The sequence below is a fragment of the Canis lupus genome, chromosome 11 (assembly GCF_011100685.1).
Source record: "Canis lupus familiaris isolate Mischka breed German Shepherd chromosome 11, alternate assembly UU_Cfam_GSD_1.0, whole genome shotgun sequence".
In the NCBI taxonomy this organism is placed as follows: domain Eukaryota; kingdom Metazoa; phylum Chordata; class Mammalia; order Carnivora; family Canidae; genus Canis; species Canis lupus.
This window is the reverse complement of record NC_049232.1, coordinates 14,306,213-14,322,072: the sequence shown is the minus strand read 5'-3', so window position 1 is coordinate 14,322,072 and position 15,860 is coordinate 14,306,213.

Sequence of the window (15,860 nt, the reverse complement as noted above, 5' to 3'; positions counted from 1 at the left end):
CTCACTGCGTCCTCACCTGGTGGAAGGGGCAAGCTAGCTCTCTGAGGTTTGTTTTACAAGGACATTAATCTCATTCATGAGGGATCCACCCTCATGACCTAAGTACCTTCTAAAAGTCCCATCTCCAAATGCCATCACATTAGACATTAGGATTTCAACATCTCAGTTTTTGAAGGGGCATAAATATTCAGTTCATGGCATCCGTCACCTGGAGAGTTGACATAATAGATGATAGTATTTTCATGCTAAAGATACTTTGTAGGCAGCCCTGGTGGCTCAGTGGTTTAGTGCTGCCCTCAGCCCAGGGCCTGATCCTGGAGTCCTGGGATCAAGTCCCACGTCAGGCTACCTGCGTGGAGCCTGCTTCTCCCTCTGCCTGTGTCTCTGCCTCTCTCTCTCTCTCTCTCTCTCTCTGTCTCTCATGAATAAATAAAATCTTTTAAAAAATAAAAATAAAAAAAATAAAGATACTTTGTAGCCATAAGAAGAATGAGATTTTTTTTTATACTTACTGACCTGGGCAAATGTTTATCATTTATTGTTAAGTGAAAAAGTAATGGGCGTGGCTGGCTGGTTCAGTAGGAAGGACGTGCAACCCTTGATCTCAAGGTCATGAGTTGGAGCCCCATGTTCAAGGCAGAGATTATTTAAATAAATAAGTTTTTTTTAAAAAGTGAAAAAGCCATTGTAGAAAGTAGTTGTAAGAGTGCAATTCCAGTTCTAGTGAGAAAAAAAAAAAAAACGCCTCTACATATCATGTATATGTGTATAAATGCATGGAGAAAAAGATATGGAAAGGTACATTGTAAAGTTTTGGGAGAAGTTTCTCCTGGAGAAAGAAGTATGGTCAGGAGGACATTGATAGGAAGCATATGCCTTTTTGTTTTACTTACATATGTATTGTATTCCTGTTTTTTTTTTTTTTTTTAAAAAACAACCTTTTAAGATGGAATAAAAATAATCATGTTCATTTAAAACTTAATAGAGATTCTATCAAGATGGTAGCCTAAGCAAACTCTCTAACTCCTTACACCCAAAACTCCACTGAAATGACAGCAAATCACTTTTAAGAGTGCCGCAGAACAATGAGAGTTACGAGAGGGCCACAGATTTTGAGAAATTCCTGGAAAATAGAAACCAGTAGAGAAGAGCATGGATAGAAGAAAACCACCTAGCATGTCAGATCGTTGGGGACGTAGCATCAATCCCGACAGTGACCTAACATGGGTGAGAGTCCACAGGGGTCCCACCAGGGTCCTTGGGGCCCCCAGAGAACCATATTTGAAAAAGCTGCACAGGTGGAGTCCAATTCTTTGCTCCTTTGCCTAGTGAACTGAATAGTAGGAAACAGTGGCTTTCTACTTCAGATTATTACCCTAGCTGCTTTGAACTGGAATAAGAAAGCAATAATGAAGGTTTCTAGCAAGGAGTTCAAGTTGGGGAAGAGCCCTGTGTAACACAAGGTTTACTGAGGTGGGAAATACTTGCTGCATTCAGTTGCCCTCCTTTTCTTGGATGTAGCTTTGCCATTAGGATAAAACCTTGAAGGACGCCTGGGTGACTCAGTGGTTGAGCCTGTGACTTTGGCTCAGGTCGTGATCCTGGAGTCCTGGAATTGAGTCATACATCGGGCTCCCCACGGGGAGCCTCTTCTCCCTCTGCCTATGTCTCTGCCTCTCTCTCTCAGTGTCCCTCATGAATAAATAAATACAATCTCAAAGAAAAAAAGAAGGGTAAAACCTTAAACGGGGGTCCCTGAAGTGGGAGTTCTTACAGGTGCGTGCTGGAGGCAGGGCCCTGGGTGACTTACAAATGCCAAGAGGAGCTCCCAACCCAGAAGATGAGCCTGGAGCACACTCAGATGGTGAGATATCACCAAACACATGAGGGAAAATAGTGTAAAAAAGAGGCTCAAAATTCAGGAAGCAGAACTCGGTCCTGAGGGAAAAGCCTCAAATAATAGAATCATGTATTTAAACTAGGAAAAAAAATGCTATTGAGATAGAGTCAAGGGAATATTGCATATATGAAAGAATAGGAAGATATGAAGAAGAAACATTAGGATTTTTGGAAATAAGAACGATGTTTATTGAAATTAAAATCCTCAATAGAAGAAATAAGCTGAGTGGATGTACTGTGATTCAATAAATATGCAAGAAAATTGAGCCCACAGTTTCTATCAGAACACAGGGCAAAAGGACTGGGCTGATCAGTGTTGCCACCAAAATTCATGTTTAACTCTAATCCCTGGTATCTCAGAATGTGACTGTCTTTGAAGAAAGGGCCATTAACAGGGTAATTTAGGTTAAATTAGGTCATGTAAGTGGGCCCTCATGAAAACTGGTGTCTTCATAACAAGAGGAAATTTGGATGTACAAACAGGAAACCAGGGATGAATTCCCACAGAGAAAAAGCTGTCCGGGGACACAGCAAGAAGGCAGCCATCTGCAGGCCACGGAGACAGGCCTTGAGCTTGGACTTCCAGTCTCCAGACCTGTGAGAATAGAAATTTCTGTTACTAAGCCACCCAGTCTGCAGGATTTTCTTATGGCCGCCCTAGCTGACTAATGCGGACAAAACCATGGAAAATATGAAAAAGTAGTTACAAAACACAGAAGATATTTCCAGAAGTTTTAACATGTATCCAATAAGCCTTCCAGATGGGGAGAACAGAGATAATGGATAGCTGGCTCAGTCAGAAGAGCAGGCCATGCTTGATCCTAGGGTTGTGAGTTCGAACCCCACGTTGGGTGTCGACATTAATCAAGACTTTAAAAAAGGAGGAGAAGAAGCACCTGGCTGGCTCATGAAGAGCACGACTCTTGAACTCAGGATTGTGAATTCGAGCCCCACATTGGGCATAGAAATTACTTAAAAATAAAATACAAATAAGTAAAAAGAAAGAATATAGTCCCAGAAATGAAGACAGATAAAAGCCTGCTAATTAAAAGAGTTTCAGGTTTGCTGAGCAAGAGTCATTAAAAAATGACCTACAACTACACACACTGTGAAATTTAAGAAATGAATCAGAAGAAACAGTGACGTAAGGTGCCCTTTGAATATAGTCATCTCTATGCAACTTAGATGTACCAGCCATGAGTTCGGTGCACCCCAAGCAGAGTTCCTGATGCCTTTTCTGTTTCCCATTGACAGAATCAAGGTTTAGAGATGGATCAAAGTTTAGAAGCTGTCTTCTGCAAATCTCTTATGTCTTTGAAATAAAGAAATTGAGCCAGAGAGATTAACTGGCTGAGTATTTTTATTTTTTATTCATTTATTTTTTTTAGAGCAGGAAAGAGAGAGGGATGGTGGAAAAGCAGAGGAAAAGAGAGAGAAAGAATCCTAAGCATGCTCCATGCACAGTGTAGAGCCCAATCCCATGACCCTGAGATCATGACCTGAGCCAAAATCAAGAATGGGACACTTAACCGACTGAGCCACTCAGGTGCTGGGTGTTTTTTTAAAAACATAGTTTTGAATGCTTTGACACTCTCCCATAGACTTTTTTGGGGGTCTGTGTCTCTTCCCCTGATATCTGGGTGGTCCTGTGACCCCTTGACTGATATAGTATGGTACCAGTGGGAACCAAACATTCTGGGTGTCTTGGGACTTGGCTTCAACACTGCAAGTGTCCCAGGGAAGTCTTCATAAGCAGACAAACCAGGATGGCCTGTCACCAGAAAAGTAACCTATGTACCTTTCAAGGCTGGGTCAGAAAACTATCACTTCTTTTACTAGAACAGTTACTCCTAGGGCTCTAAGGTGCCAAGTAAGGGGTGCAACTATACTGAAGTGGACCAGGCTGGAAGGGCTGTCACTAAAGTTGACAGTCCCATCTGAGCTCAGCCCTCCAGACACCTCCTCAGGGGACCAGAGATGTGAGTGAAGCTGTCTTTGACCCTCTAGAGCAGCCCATGCTCCAGCTGAGTACCACCAATGGACCTCATTGACTCCACATGGAGCAAAGGATTTATCAAGTCCTGCCTTTATTGCTGATCCTCAAAATTATGGAATATAGAAAATTGGTTATTATTTTAAGCCACTTTGCTTGGATATTGCTTGCTAATAGACCATTAGAACAGTGGCTGAAGTTGCCAAGATTCTCAGGTCACTTCAGTTCTGATCCAGTGTTTGGTCTGCTGTGACTCAGCATTGTGATTTTTTTTTCCCCTTTGGAAATTAGTGTCGATTGTCTTCTTAAATTGAGCCATAGTTTTCCAAGGATTAGACATACTTATTGATCCACAGTAAGTGGACGTTAAACTCTCTGTTGATATGGGGATAGTTATAAAGATTCTTTTAAATAGCAGGTATTTCTGGCTCATGTTATACTTTTGTATCAGTTTGCATTGAATCAGGTGCTAGAAGCCAAATAGTAATTTGAACAGGGAAAGTTTGATATAAATGATCATTGAGTATAACAGGGGATTGTAATCAGCTACTAAGAAGTTAGGGGAATTCTAAAGAATATAAGAATAACAATATGTTATATCATATATCATATCATAAGTAATATGATATAGTATAGCTATCATCCTTTGTGCTGAGATAAAGCACCCAAAGAAGAGTTCTGTCTCCCCCACACCCACAGCTGAGATCCAAACCTTTTTGGAGACAACATGGCCTTGGGTCATTGGATGGCAAAGAAGTCATTGTGAGCCCATGCCAGCAGACTTTTCAGGAAATCCATCCTCGAGGGACTTGGAGAAGGCTCTACACAGGGAGTTGCCTCTTCAGAGGCATTTAGCTACAAGATTGGCCACGGGAGTGGGGAGGAAAGCTGCTGGTCATTGTACACTGCAGAGGCGGAGCGTTAGGCTACAGAATCTTGGTCCTAGAGAAGCCACTCCTGCTGCAGGAGCCTGCCAAGTGAATCGGCTAGAACCAGGATACAAAACCCTTCTGCAGTGTCTCTCTAGTGCCTTCTACTAACAAGGCTTAACACTGTGCAACTGGCAAGGAAAAATATTTCAAGGGCTCAGATCCACTTTTGCAAAGTGGGCAGAAAGGAGGAATTCAGAGATGAGTGGCCTTAAAAAAAAAAAAGATAACTCATAATTATTATGAGCTCTTTTTTTAAAAAAAGATTTTATTTATTTGAAAGAGAGAGAGAGAGCACTAGCAGGGGGCAGAGGTAGAGGGAGAAGCAGGCTCCTTGAGGGGAGCCCGATGCAGGACTTGATCCCAGGACCCTGGGATCATGACCTGAGCCAAAGGCAGATGGCCAACCTACTGAGCAGGTGTCTCTTTTTTTTTTTTTAAGATTTATTTATTTATGATAGACATAGAGGGAGAGAGGGGCAGAGACACAGGCAGAGGGAGAAGCAGACTCCATGCAGGGAGCCCGACATGGGACTCGATCCCGGGACTCCAGGATCGCGCCCTGGGCCAAAGGCAGGCGCTAAACCGCTGAGCCACCCGAGGATCCCCAGGTGCCTCTTATCATGAGCTCTTCATCAGGATTTTTCTTTATCGAAACTTGTACTTCTCATATCAAGTTCTGTAAAGGATTATCCAGATGTTTCCAGGAGGTGATTTCAGGTGGTGATAGTCATAGGTTTAAATATCAAACTCATTTTCCAATCATAACTTTTATGTGAATAATATTTGTAGAGTACCAAATCATTAAATGTTGTTTCTGAAATTGTTATTAGAAACCCCATTAGTGACGGTAAAGAGGCATGAGATTTCTTCTTAGGATGATGGGAATATTCTAAAATTAGATGTGATGGTTGCAAGATTCTATAAATATACTAAAATCCATTGAATTATATGCTCAAAATGGATAAATCTTATGGCACATAAGGTATATCTAAATAAAATTGTTTTAAAAAATAATCAGACACTAAGTATATCCAAAATTTTCATATCAAAAAGTAGATGTAATACATATTTAAGGATATGAAAAACCTTAGGTAACCTGTTTTTCCATGGTGAATTCATTTAATAGTTTTAGTACTATTCTCAGATACTACATGCATATCCAGTTCCTACATTTTTTCTTTGTATCATATTTTTCCAGAGCTATAATATTTTATGGTTTCCATAAATCTCTTCTGATTCCTCTTGAGAATAATATACCATTTCCAAATATTTTTTTCCATTAGAGTGTCTTTGAATGTTTGGGGAGAGATGTTTAGTATATTTGTGTAATCATCTCTAATTACATACATTGATTCTATTCACCTCAAAATGATATTTATCATTCTAGGAACTTTGCTCTTTCTGAACCATTCTCTCGAATTTATTTATCTGTGTTTAAAGATTTATTTATTTGAGGGAGAGTATGCGTGCTCACAAGTGGGGGAGGGGCAGAGGAAGAGATCTTCAAGCAGACTCCCTGCCGAGTTAGAACCTGACATGGGGCTCAATTTCTCCACCGTGAGATCATGACCTGAAACAAAATCGAGTTGAGCACCCAACCAATTGAGACGCACCCCATTCTATTGAATTTAAATAAATTTAAATAAATTTTCTGAGATGGCTGCTGAGTTTACAGGTTATGCTTGTTTTGTTTTCTTCTTAAAACAGCCTCATGTTTTGTTTTGTGTTGTGTTTGTGACCTGGTTGTTCTCAAAGTTTTGACAAGCTCAGTTCTGGAACTGGACATCCTGTGCCCTGTTTTCTGATAGTGATCTATGCTTCACTAAGGGATGCAGGGAGTCCTACTCATTAGTTTCTTATTTCTGGAGTGCAAAGCTTCATGATTTTATAGAATTATGTTCATTCCTAAGAGACCATCCAACTTAAAAAAATTTTTTGAAAATAAAATATTAGGGATGCCTGGGTGGCTCAGTGGTTGAGCATCTTCCTTCGGCACGGGGCATGATCCCGGGGTCTGGAGATCTGGTCCCGCATCAGGCTCCCTCCAGGGAGTCTGCTTCCCCCTCTGCCTGTGCCTCTGCCTCTCCTGAATGAATAAATAAAATCTTAAAAAAAAATTTGTTTTAAAGAAAAAAAATACGAAAAAATGGGCCCTTTTCAAGAATTAATCCAGAAAGTATTTTGTTTTGTTTTGTTGTGTCATCAAGTCTAGCACGGTATCTGGAATATAGTTGGTGTTTCATAAATGATATATAAGTGGATGAATAAAAGAGCAATATAAAATAAACTGGCAGATTTTAATGTGAGCACCGTCACTTTGCATTGAGGGAAGTGCCTCAAATGTGGATCAATGACAAATGTCACTTTTGATTTGCCTGTAGCTGTCAGACAGAAGCCTCTCGAACCTTAGACGGTAGGATCTAAAGTTGGAGTGTAAAGAGAAGCCCTAAAGTCCCTTCTTATTTTTGTCAGCGAAATCCTGTTAAAAATGGAGAGACTAATTTAGCACAATACATGTTAAATTTTTTATACTCTGACAAGACAAATCTGTTATAATATCCCAAGTGAAGTTTCTTTTCCCCTTAACTCATCAGCTTCCCAAAAGTTACTGGGTATCTTGAATTATTAAGAGTGTTAGGTGTCCAAATAAAAAAAAAATTCTAATTATCTCAGTGTCTATTCATATTAGCTATTTCACTGCCACTGCCTGCTGGGACTGGACTGTTCTGGGCTCCACCGATGCCCTTGTGGAACTTGAGGGCACGTGAGGGGCAGCTGCATTGTTGAAGCAGCTCCCAGGGCCTCTGCTTCATCCCCTCATTTCGGGTTTCCTGTGCTAGAAATCCTTGCTCACTTGATCCTGGGTGAATTGTCTTGCTGGAGACAAAACTGAACTATTTCCCGTCCTTTCCTTCCTCAGCAAGGATCTTTGTTCATCAGTGAACCTCTAAAATTTCAATTATTCTCTCTACTGACTCTTTTCTCTCAAGTTGTATGTTGAAGGCTGTCTCATCCTGGACTGGAAAAATATGAAACAACAACAACGACGACGACGACGAGAAAGTCTCCCCATCCCAGACTCTTTCTTCAAACTCTCCTTTTCTGGTCCCTTTCAGCAGCAAGCTCCTCAAGACAGTAGGCTTCATTTGATCTGTCCATCTGTCCCCTCGATTTCAGTCATGAAGCCATTGGTTTTTGCTACCAATTTACTTACTCTGCTGCTTCTAAGATCACTGAGTAATTCCCCCAAATAAACAGTAGAGGCTCTTTTCTTTTTTTTTTTTTTTTTAAGATTTTATTTACTTGTTCATGAGAGACACAGAGAGAGGCAGAGACACAGGCAGAGGGAGGAGCAGGCTCCCTGGAGAAGCCTGATGTAGGACTTGATCCCAGGACCCCAGGATCCACCTGAGCCAAAGGCAGGTGCTCAACCACTGAGCCAGCAGGTACCCCTCAGTGGAGGCTTTTCATCTTAAACTTACCTGATTCCCCTGATATACTTGGAATTGTTGGTCATGCTCTTCTCAGAGGTATCCCTTACCTAGTTGGATTTTTGTGTGTGGGTTTTTGTTTTTTGTTTTAATCTCTCTGCTCACTCATACTCATTCATCATCCACACAGTTCTATTTTCTTCTCCAAACTTAGATGTCAGTGTTCCCCGGAGATTCCATTTTTGACCTTACGTTCTTCTTGTTGACATAACTTGTGCTTCAGTCGACATGTTTTCATTCATAAGGACCTATCTTTCAACAGTTTTTCATTCATAAAGAACCCTCCCTGCTCCAGTTAGTTTCTTTAATGTGGCTGTGGAATATTCTTACAGAATTCGTACTTTCTAAGCTGATGGTTTCTAAATTCAGAGCTGTCTGATTACATGTTTATCATTTTGTTCACTGACGATACTTGTGGGCTGAAATCTTACCTGAATAGACCTTGAGCTCCTCGCTAACCTTTATCGTCTCCTACGTTTCTGGGGAAACTTTTCTACTATTCTTGCATAGAGAAGTTCATTCTAAGTTCATTAGTTTTAAAAAAACGGTATTGGACATTGCACTTTCCAAGAACTTAGCCAGGCATGGGTAATATAATTCACTCACTACCTCTTGGATTTTTTTCTACCAATCCTTTATATTTATATGACTGTCAATTAATATATAAAAGATCCATGGGCTTTCCGGAGTCCTTCTAGAGTTAGGCCATCCATTGCCTTGTGGTAAACTCACTCTTCTTCCTAGAGGACAGAGGCAGTTTCCAATCCATTGCAGCCTAGAGGACCTGTTTATACGTTATAAAAGGCTGCCATTTCTTAGGCTGCCACGGCACAGAGCCGGGGCAGTGAGTAGAGCATGACTTGGATGTCAGTTTCCATTGTTCTCTCACCAAAACACCTCTGTACAGGTTCATAATGGCCCTGTCTACAGCAAGGCTTCAGCCTCTAACCTAACCACCATTCCTGAAGCAAACGATCTAGCTAAGCTGGCCTACCACTGCTCTCGTAATTTTTTTTTTTTTTTTTTGCCTCTACGCCTATGTGCACTGTGTTCCTTGGCTTGGCATGACCTTCCTCCCTTTCCATCCTAATGTGGCATAAGGATTTGGCCAACTTCCTTCCCATGCATCTGTACTGATTCCTTAGGTAAAGTTAGCTTTTCTTCTTTCCCAAAGTAATCCATTTTGTACTTTTTTCCCTAAATCCTCTTTGGAGTTGGGCAAGTGTCTTATCTCGGCTACACAATTCGAAACATCTTAAGAGGAGAGATGATGTCTTATTCCTTTTTGTATTTTCTGTAAACCTGTATGACACAATCGAGGTTTTTTGAATGAGTATCTCAAACTGAATCACAGGAAATGAGTTTGTATTTGTAAAATGCTCAGTGCAGTGCCATTCACAGAGTGAAATAAAGGGGCTGTCCAGGTGTTTGTTAAATAAAATGAAAGGTTGATAGGACACATGCTTGGATTTGAGAGGACGATTTTAATAGGCCCTGAGATACTTTATCATGAGGCTTTCAGTAATGTGGGACCATGGATAGAAACATTGCTTTCTTTTTATACTCTATTCCTTTTTCTAATCACGTATCATTTCTCTTGCAGTGATAGTTAAATCTCATTATATGTAATGATTTATCCATTTTCTTCTATAACAGTTTTATCAGTGACTCCTTGTGTTATAATTTCATTATTTCACAAAATTATATCCTGTTTGTTAAGAATAGGAACTGTTACCATGTTTCATCTTCTTCAATGCTTTTTAATCTCAATATCATTGTCTTTCTGAAAAGATTAAACAGTTTTTCTCATCATTTAGTCTAATTCTGTTCAATGTTGCTTATATCATTTACTGTTTTTCACTGTATGTTGCTTTTTATTTAAAGAGTTAAACTAGGGACACCTGGGTGGCTCAGTGGTTGTGCATCCGTCTTTGGCTCAGGTTATGATCCTGGGGTCCTGGGATTGAGTCCTGCATTGGGGTCCCCACGGGAAGCCTGCTTCTCCCTCTGCCTATGTCTGTGCCTTTCTCTCTGCATCTCTCATGGATAAATAAAATCTTAAAAAAATAAAAATGAAAGAGTAAACTGTTGGTTTCATTTTTACAATTTCTTTCAGTAAGATAGGAAGTGCTATAGAAATCGAAATAATACCGTTTTTTCTTTCTTACAACATATAAAATGCCTGTAGTGAAATATTGAGTCTTCATTCCTTAATTTCTATTGAATATGTTTCCATATGGGATTGATTTTTTTCCTTCTTGATTGAACTACAGTTTAAGAAAGTTATAAAGTGGGCAGCCTGGGTGGCCCAGCGGTTTAGTGCTGCCTTTGGCCCCGGGAGTGATCCTGGAGACCCAGTATCGAGTCCCACCTTCGGGCTCCCTGCGTGGAGCCTGCTTCTCCTTCTGCCTGTGTCTCTGCCCGCCCCCCTCTCTCTGTCTCTCATGAATAAATAAATATCTTTAAGAAAAAAAAAGTTATAAAGTGTTCAACGGAGTCTCCTAAGCACATGTACAAACAGAACATTACAGATCTTCTCCATAGATGGCCCAGCAAGTGAATTGGACCTACAACAAGCAAACAAATAAACAAAAACCTGAGGAAACAAATGGTAGGAAGCGAGTATAATCTGTTGTTTGTATACTCAGCAATGTCATTTGAGACAATTTTACCCTACTGGATTAATGCCAGAAATATTCCAAAGCCAAGGGATAAACTGTTACTGAATAGCTTCTTCCTTCTCCGAGATGTAGCTTGTTTTCCTTTTGATTTTTAATATAGAAATGTCCAAATATATGTGTCTGTTACATAAAGAATAGTATTATGATCTCAATGTATATACCAGCAATTGTAGTAATGACCAGTCCTATGTCATTTTTTAACCTCACTCTGCGACTCATTATGGTAACACTTTTTGTTTGTTTGTTTAAAATGTTTCAGTTGAGTAATAATAAGAAATTGATATTTAAAAAATAAATGTTGAGTCCTAGATGCCATGTATGCTGCATGGCATAATAGTGATCTCTGGTTAAAAAAATAATAATAAAAATAAAAAAAATAAATAACCACAATGTCTTTTCTTTGACTGAAAAGCAGTTAAATTCATTATTCTTTTACGAAGAGAAGTCATGGGCCACCTGCTAATGTTTCCATGCTCAACAAAGTGAGTGAAATAGTTGTCTGGACCCATGTTTTTGTGGCAGTCTAGAACAGTGGCTAAGTATTCAGATTCAGGGTAGGCTTTCTACATTTAATAATGGCTCCACCAAGATTTGGCTGTGATACATGAAAATGTCACTTAGCTTTTCTGCATATCATCTCATCTGATGATAACAGTACCTGCCTCATGAGACTGCTATGAACATAGATTAAATGAACTAATATGTATGAAAAATTAAGAAGAGTTTCTGGAACATGGTAAGTCACATGCATATTTCTCATTATTGCTCAGAGGTTTTTGAATTACAAACCTCTTCTAAGTTTGAAAGAATTGTGCATCCCTAAGACATTTGTGGGTCTTTGGAGATAACATTGAAAAATTATGAAAGACTTTAAAATTATAGAGAAGGTGCAGCATCTTAGCTTTGAAGAAAAAATACATGGTCTCCTTTGCTCCTAAAAATAGTCTGACATGACTACTTTTCAGTACTCAATTAACCATGTTTTAATGTAATGTTTCAGATTGTACAAATCTCAGAGACAATTCTGGTCAGGACAGATAATGCTAAGACTATAAAAATGAAAGAATATGCCAGAACAACGTGTTCATTGAAATCTTGTGGGATTCCTCTAGAATCTAAGGAAATGCCGTAAGAACCCAAAGAAATAGAAAACATTAAAATATGGTCAGAATAAGTGTCCTAGGCCTTAAATACGATTCCTAGCAGTTCTCCAGTATGCTCGTTACGTTTTAAAGGTGTTTGGGAAAAAAAAAAAAAAAACAACAAAGGTGATTCCCTGGACCATATGAAGAATCTTAAAAAAAAAAAAAAAAAAAAAAGAAGCAGAAGGAAAGAAAAGAAAGGACCAGAGCAGGGGGGTAAAAAAGTAGGGAAAAGAGAAAGTGATTACAATATTTTTGGAAGAGGGTCCACGGAGCAGGCCAGCACGCAGTGTACGTGGAGCTGTGGAAACCCCAACATACTGGCCCAGGACTCAGCCAATCAGGAGGCTGAGAAGCACATTTCCATAATGATGATTGGCTGGAGGCCTGGAGGCTCCGCAGGGCCGCGGGGATGGGCCGAGCGCTGCTGAAGGAGGTAGCGAAACAACTTTCTGCCTTTCTGTTGTTTATTGCATAGTCTCCAAACGATTGCAGTGATTCATCCTTTAGGAAAGCTTGTTTTGAAAACAAAAGAGGCACAGTTGTTCACAACAAAAGTGATACTCAGCAGCCAAAGGAGACGAATATAATGGTACTCTTTTATTTTTCTTGAAACTCAACTTGAATCTCCGGATTTTTTTTTTTTTTTTCTCTTTCCTAACTACATATATTAAGACTCCTTAGGAGACTCCTAAAGGTCGGATTTAAATGAAAATCAGACGGGGGGGTTACTATTCCTGATAAGCATCTCTGCTCTGCTGTATTCATCCAGCTCTGTGAAATATGCACAAATGGAATGTAGTTTGTAAAGTGTGGAGACATCTTTACATTCTAGGGCCAAGAGTTCCATGAAATACGTTCACAATTAAGGGGATTGTGTTACTGTTTCCAAGAAGAAGCTGCACTGGGAACATTTTTTTTTTTTTCTTGGAGTCATGTATGTGTGAAATGTGGTGATGCATTTGCCAGTGTGTTTTGTATTGCTCTCAGAAAATTTTACACATATATTAAAGACCCACTGTCATTAAATCGTAGAGATTTTTAAAAAGTGGCAGGAGGGGTGGCTGAGAGAGCGAAGCAAGGGAAAACGATGGGAGCAGAAGGCACTGGCTGTATCTTGCTCCCCTTTGGCCCTTTCCTGCTTGGTCTTTGGTTGGAGTTGTTGTTTTCGAGTCAAACAGACCGGTGACAACATTTCACCTACAAGTTTTTACATTTAGTGTAACCATCATTCTTTCCACAGACCATCTTTCTGGAAATGAGAATAATTCTATAATGCAGATTAAGCAGAAGTATTTTTCAGGCTCTCCCAGTGACCATTCCTTGGCTAGCTAACAGACCAGCCATTCAGAAGCAATTTTCTTCAGGCTGAAATTATGTGCTGACCGTAGCAGAACACTTCCCATAATAACCCTTCCCCCACCCAACGCTAAATACAATCTGTCTCCTACTCACTGTAATAACGTGCAAATGACTGTAATTTTGCAGACAAGAAACAGCCCAAAGTGAAACGTGTCTAAACAGAGGTCGATTTGAAAAATCAGGGCTATTACCTAAATCTGTAAAATACATATTGTAATAAAACCAGCAACAGCAATCTCCAATAAGTAGTTTTAGAAAACTGTAGCTTGTGTTTTGATCTTCTTTATGTACCCGGTCTCCACTGGCATAAAAGAAAAATCCTTTTCCAGAAATGGCTTCATTACATGCGAGGTAAATTGCCTTACTTTGCTAACTGATCCGCAGACCTTGCTTGGGCACCCGTTCAGATATAGTAGCGTGCACCACGCCGCAAGGGCCTGCGCCAAGCGGAGGTAAGATTTCAGACACTTAACACTGACCTACATTGCAGTTCTCTCAATGTGAGCAGTGTACAAATGTTTTCCTTTAGAAGAATGCACTGTTTTTGCAACATTTGCTAGTTTCTCTAGGGCTGCACGGCTTTCAAGGGACAGGATTTGCTGTCTTTTTTCTTTTGAGTTTGAGGATTGGGAGAAAGAGGAATGGGGACATAGATACACATCTAGAGGGAGGCATCTTCTTTAGACTTTGTGTTTCTTTCCGATCAAACTTCATTGTGGTCTTAAATCAGAGCTATGGAAATTTTGCTTTATGTCATTTCGTTTGTTAACAAAACTGTTAGAAAGATTTGTCAAGACAGCCATTCATCTCTCTCCTAACAGAGAGTCCCTCTGTTGTACTCCCAGGATTTGAAATTGAAGGTGAGCTAACAGTGTATAGAAGTGACCTGAAAAGTTTACACAGCTGTGTGGTTACACAACATGTTGTCGATGTCCATATTCAGGAAATGTGTTATCACAAGGCCCCCAGGTCTTCCAGGGCAGGGTGATCCCACCAGTGTCTTTTCTATGTAAATCCCACCCCAACCTCCACCCTTGCCCCCAGGAAAGGACCTGAAATGCTTCTCTGTACCAGTCTGGTCCTCTCCCATGGACGTCTGCTTCTTGTCACTTTATTTAGGTCTGGCAAAATTTCTGGATATTGCAATAATGTCAAATATTTAACCAATTTAACTCATTTCTTTTTGGTGACAGTTGTCTAGAGATGGATGTTGTTAAAAACGCTCCACAGAAACTTGAATTGGATTTAGTAAGCATTTACGAAAAGGCGGAGAAAGTATTCTCTAAAAGATCTTTTGCGAGTGGCAAGTAAGGATGTTACCCACAGGTAAAAAGAGTGAAGACCTTCTAGTGTTTGTGTGGGTGTTCAAATCACCAACTCTACATTCCCTAGAAACCAGGGCAGATCATCTGCCCGCTGCCTTGAGGCAGGTCTGTTCATAAACAACCTCAAACCGATAAGAATCTTTCTCCACAATCTCCTTGGGCAGCTACAAGGTTTCTCATTATGTCTAAAAATTAAGTTCCTTTTCCCATAAATTAAGCCCATTTCCAGGTAGGTTTTATTTTTTTATATCCTTGCTTTCCACTTTTTCCACTCGTTCCTGAGTTAAGTCTCAAGGGTCCATGTTGGCCGGGGTTTAGAAGAGCTGGGACCAGGTATGTACTCCCTTCCAAATAAACGCAGCTCAAGAATTTGTTTCTGATCCCTAATAATATACCGCAATTCAGAGGAAAGAGGTACCAAAGACAGGCTATTGTCTTTTTCTGTGTCACTGCTTGAAGCCTCTGGCCTCCTCCACTTTGAGCTCTTTTGCCCTTAAAATTAAGTAGCAAAGTCCTGTGCCAGGACCTTCTGATCACCTTGCAATCAGTGCAGAATGTCCTGGGGCAGGGCTGTTGGTAGTGATCGGAGACGGATAACCCTCTTTAACAGCCTCTCTTACACTATCCTCTCGGAGGCTTCCACCCCTACCATTCCTTCTAGACTTGTTTCCGGCCCGCTCTTCCCGTCTACCACATCCCCGGGGAGACACGCACCAAACTGTTAAGTCACAAAGTGCACGTACTATACAGTAGTGTGCCAGTATCATCGAGTTTGTGCGCCTGGATATTAGTAGGGGGACTCCCGTGTTCCTGTGATCCTGTAAGAGACAAAGATAAAATTTTCTGTTCCCAGACCGAGAACTTCCCAATTTTGTAAGGGGAGTAGCTCTGATTTTCTAAAGCTGGTAGTTAATTATCTTAGTTTCACTCATCAATTAGCTGATAGCCCTCTGATGTCTCTTGATTGCCTCCTTTGTCAAACAAAACAAAACAAACACACGCAAAGCCAGCATAACAACTCCGGCTTATTCAAAT